Below are 5,744 nucleotides of genomic sequence, written 5' to 3'. Positions count from 1 at the left end.
TTAGCTCCATTTCCCAACTGCACTACGAGCAGACCGTCTAACATAGTGCGATCTTCAAAACACGATCGACAGCGCTCTATTGCTCCATCCAAGTCAATCATAAATACGGTGAAAAGTTGAAGATCTAATACAGATATCTGGGGGATGGCACTGGTCACATCTGATGCCGCTGCTAAAGAGCATGTCGTTTGTGGGTGGGATAATAATTCTGTAGTGATGGCGGTCTGAAGCAGTCTGTCTGGATTTGTGGGAGAAATGCGCTGTACAGGCTGGATTATGAAAAAGAAAATTGAATTTGTAGGAGGTGCATTGATGCACTGCAGCCAATGAAAGTACTTCTGTGAGCTTTGGTTAGCAAAAGCCTGGGTAGCTCAGTCGATAAAACATCAGACTTTTAATTTGAGGGTCCAGGGTTCAAGTCCCTGTTCGAGCGTTGCTTTTAAATCGTGATACTCATCTCTACATTCGTGCTTTGATCTTTTAACAAAGAGAATAACAACAGGAGTAGGCTCGAGCCTTTCTGCCATTCAATTAAATCTGTGATCGATATCAGTTTGCATCCCTTCTCTCCAGATTCCTTAATACCTTTGGTTAACAAACATCTCTCAATATCAAGTTTAAAATTGACAATTGACCCAGCTTTAATTGCTGTTTGCGGAAGTGTGTTACACATTTCTGCCACACAAACTCTCTCCTGAAAGGCTTGGATCTAATGTTGAGTCTATGTCCCCTATTCCTAGACGGGTCAATCATCAGAAATAGCTTCTCGCTATCAACACTATCAGTTCCACTTAATATCGTGAATACTTCAATCAAATTACCACTTAAGCTTCTAAATTCCAGGGAATATAACCCGAGTTTGTGCAATATCCCACTGTAATTTGTCCCTTGGACTCTATGTATCCTTCTGGAAAATCGACACTTCACTTTTTAATCCTTATACTACATTCCTAAGCTATGATGCCCAGAACGGAACACAGTGCCGCAGGTTTGGTCTAACCAGTGCTTTGTATAGCTGTGGCATAATTTCTCCCTCTTATATTGTAATCCTACTTTTAAAAGTATCATTTTCAATGAGCCTTTTTGAATCTTTTCTGTACCTGTCCATGACAATTTAATGATAAATGTACAGGGACACTTACGTCTATTTGGATCTCAACTGTTTCAGCTTAACATTATAAGGAGTGTATTCTAAATGCCCCTATTTAGATCGGCAGTGGTAAACGTCAAACTTGCTAATATTTAAATATATTTGCCAAAAATTTGCCCATTCACTTAATCTATGAATATCTGGTGAAATGACTTGCTTCCATCTAAACTGCTTATAATGCCGCCTATCTTTTTTGTCATCGTCAAACTTGGATGTGTGGCTCTCAATCCCATCAAGTTAGTCGTTAATAAAATCGGTGAATAGTTGAAGCCCCAAAAGTGATCCCTCAGAGACACCACTCGTCATATCCTGCCAATTAATGTACCTGATCATCATCCGTAAACTTAGTCTCCTGTCGTCCAAACAATTTCCTAACCAGGTCAATAATTTGCCTTCACTTACATGCGTTTCAACTTTAGCCAAAAGTCCCTTATGCAGAACTTTAACGAATGTCTTTTGCTCCATATCTACTAGCTAATAATGATTTGTAAACTGGGACTCATAAACCTCTTTGCTCCTCAACAGTTAATAACTTCCCATTATTTAGAAAATACTCAGAACTATCTTACTTTGTTCCAAAGTGGATGGTGTCACACTTGTGCACAGTGAACTGGATTTGCCTTTGTTTTGCCGGCTTACTGTGTCTGTCTCTATCCATTTGGTTAGCTGCAATTCCCAACTGCTCTACGAGCGGACCGTCTAACATAGTGCAATCTTCAAAACACGATCTACAGCGATCTATTGCTCCATCCAAGTCAATCATAAATACGGTGTAAAGTTGAAGATCTAATAGAGATATCTGGGGGACGGCACTTGTAACATCTGACGCCGCTGCCAAAGAGCATGTCGTTTGTGGGTGGGATAATAATTCTGTAGTGATGGCGGTCTGAAGCAGTCTGTTTGGATTTGTGGGAGAAATGCGCTCTACAGGCTGGATTATGGACAAGAAAATTGAATTTGTAGGAGGTGCAATGATGCACTGCTGCCAATGAAAGTACTTCTGTGAGGTTTGGTTCACAAAAGCCCGGATAGCTCAGTCGGTAGAGCATCAGACTTTTAATCTGAGGGTTTTAGAGTTCAAGTTCCTGTTTGGGCGGTGCTTTTAAATCACGATACTCATCTCTACATTCGTGCTTTGATCCTTTAACAAAGAGAATAACAACAGGAGTAGGCTCGAGCCTTTCTGCCATTCAATTAAATCTGTGTTCGATATCAGTTTGCACCTCTTCTCTCCAGATCCCTTAATACCTTTGGTTAACAAACATCTCTCAATATCAAGTTTAAAATTGACAATTGACCCAGCTTTAATTGCTGTTTGCGGAAGTGTGTTACACATTTCTGCCACACAAACTCTCTCCTGAAAGGCTTGGATCTAATGTTGAGGCTATGTCCCCTATTCCTAGACGGGTCAATCATCAGAAATAGCTTCTCGCTATCGACACTATCAGTTCCAATTAATATCGTGAATACTTCAATCAAATCACCACTTAAACTTCTAAATTCCAGGTAATATAACCCGAGTTGGTGCAATATCCCACTGTAATTTGTCCCTTGGACTCTATGTATCCTTCTGGTAAATCGACACTTCACTTTTTAATCCTAATACTACCTTCCTAAGCTGTGATGCCCAGAACTGAACACAGTGCCGCAGGTGTGGTCTAACCAGTGCTTTGTATAGCTGTAGCATAATTTCTCCCTCTTATATTGTAATCCTACTGATAAAAGTATGATTTTCAATTAGCCTTTTTGAATCTTTTCTGTACCTGTCCATGACCATTTAATGATATATGTACAGGGACACTTACGTCTATTTGGATCTCAACTTTTTCCAGCTTAACATTATAAGGAGTGTATTCTAAATGCCCCTATTTAGATCGGTAGTGGATCACGTCAAACTTGCTAATATTTAAATCAATTTTCCAAAAATTTGTCCATTCACTTAATCTATGAATATCTGGTCAAATGACTTGCTTCCATCTAAACTGCTTATAATGCGGCCTATCCTTTTTGTCATCGTCAAACTTGGATGTGTGGCTCTCAATCCCATCAAGTTAGTCGTTAATATAATCGGTGAATAGTTGAAGCCCCAAAAGTGATCCCTCAGAGACACCACTCGTCATATCCTGCCAATTAATGTACCTGATCATATTCCGTAAACTTAGTCTCCTGTTGTGCAACCAATTTCCTAACCAGGTCAATAATTTGCCTTCACTTACATGCGTTTCAACTGTAGCCAAAAGTCCCTTATGCGGAACATTATCGAATGTCTTTTGCTCCATGTCTACTGGCTAATAATGATTTGTGAACTGGGGCTCATAAACCTCTTTGCTCCTCAACAGTTAATAGCTTCACATTATTTAGAAAATACTCAGAACTATCTTACTTGTTCCAAAGTGGATGGTGTCACACTTGCGTACAGTGAACTGGATTTGCCTTTGTTTTGCCGGCTTACTGTGTCTGTCTCTGTCCATTTGGTTAGCTCCATTTCCCAACTGCACTACGAGCAGACCGTCTAACATAGTGCGATCTTCAAAACACGATCGACAGCGCTCTATTGCTCCATCCAAGTCAATCATAAATACGGTGAAAAGTTGAAGATCTAATACAGATATCTGGGGGATGGCACTGGTCACATCTGATGCCGCTGCTAAAGAGCATGTCGTTTGTGGGTGGGATAATAATTCTGTAGTGATGGCGGTCTGAAGCAGTCTGTCTGGATTTGTGGGAGAAATGCGCTGTACAGGCTGGATTATGAAAAAGAAAATTGAATTTGTAGGAGGTGCATTGATGCACTGCAGCCAATGAAAGTACTTCTGTGAGCTTTGGTTAGCAAAAGCCTGGGTAGCTCAGTCGATAAAACATCAGACTTTTAATTTGAGGGTCCAGGGTTCAAGTCCCTGTTCGAGCGTTGCTTTTAAATCGTGATACTCATCTCTACATTCGTGCTTTGATCTTTTAACAAAGAGAATAACAACAGGAGTAGGCTCGAGCCTTTCTGCCATTCAATTAAATCTGTGATCGATATCAGTTTGCATCCCTTCTCTCCAGATTCCTTAATACCTTTGGTTAACAAACATCTCTCAATATCAAGTTTAAAATTGACAATTGACCCAGCTTTAATTGCTGTTTGCGGAAGTGTGTTACACATTTCTGCCACACAAACTCTCTCCTGAAAGGCTTGGATCTAATGTTGAGTCTATGTCCCCTATTCCTAGACGGGTCAATCATCAGAAATAGCTTCTCGCTATCAACACTATCAGTTCCACTTAATATCGTGAATACTTCAATCAAATTACCACTTAAGCTTCTAAATTCCAGGGAATATAACCCGAGTTTGTGCAATATCCCACTGTAATTTGTCCCTTGGACTCTATGTATCCTTCTGGAAAATCGACACTTCACTTTTTAATCCTTATACTACATTCCTAAGCTATGATGCCCAGAACGGAACACAGTGCCGCAGGTTTGGTCTAACCAGTGCTTTGTATAGCTGTGGCATAATTTCTCCCTCTTATATTGTAATCCTACTTTTAAAAGTATCATTTTCAATGAGCCTTTTTGAATCTTTTCTGTACCTGTCCATGACAATTTAATGATAAATGTACAGGGACACTTACGTCTATTTGGATCTCAACTGTTTCAGCTTAACATTATAAGGAGTGTATTCTAAATGCCCCTATTTAGATCGGCAGTGGTAAACGTCAAACTTGCTAATATTTAAATATATTTGCCAAAAATTTGCCCATTCACTTAATCTATGAATATCTGGTGAAATGACTTGCTTCCATCTAAACTGCTTATAATGCCGCCTATCTTTTTTGTCATCGTCAAACTTGGATGTGTGGCTCTCAATCCCATCAAGTTAGTCGTTAATAAAATCGGTGAATAGTTGAAGCCCCAAAAGTGATCCCTCAGAGACACCACTCGTCATATCCTGCCAATTAATGTACCTGATCATCATCCGTAAACTTAGTCTCCTGTCGTCCAAACAATTTCCTAACCAGGTCAATAATTTGCCTTCACTTACATGCGTTTCAACTTTAGCCAAAAGTCCCTTATGCGGAACATTATCGAATGTCTTTTGCTCCATGTCTACTAGCTAATAACGATTTGTGAACTGGACTCATAAACCTCTTTGCTCCTCAACAGTTAATAGCTTCACATTATTTAGGAAATACTCAGAACTATCTTACTTTGTTCCAAAGTGGGCGGTGTCACACTTGCGTACAGTGAACTGGATTTGCCTTTGTTTTGCCGGCTTACTTCGGCTGTCTCTGTCCCTTTGGTTAGCTCCATTTCCCAACTGCACTACGAGCGGACCGTCTAACATAGTGCGATCTTCAAAACACGATATACAGCGATCTATTGCTCCATCCAAGTCAATCATAAATACTGTGAAAAGTTGAAGATCTAATACAGATATCTGGGGGACGGCACTGGTCACATCTGATGCCGCTGCTAAAGAGCATGTCGTTTGTGGGTGGGATAATAATTCTGTAGTGATGGCGGTCTGAAGCAGCCTGTCTGGATTTATGGGAGAAATGCGCTGTACAGGCTGGATTATGAAAAAGAAAATTGAATTTGTAGGCGGTGC

Source organism: Somniosus microcephalus, unplaced genomic scaffold (assembly GCF_052327205.1).
Source record: "Somniosus microcephalus isolate GS21.2 unplaced genomic scaffold, FLI_Smic_1.0 unresolved_chr6, whole genome shotgun sequence".
Lineage (NCBI taxonomy): Eukaryota > Metazoa > Chordata > Chondrichthyes > Squaliformes > Somniosidae > Somniosus > Somniosus microcephalus.
Note: the sequence above shows the minus strand (reverse complement) of the source record.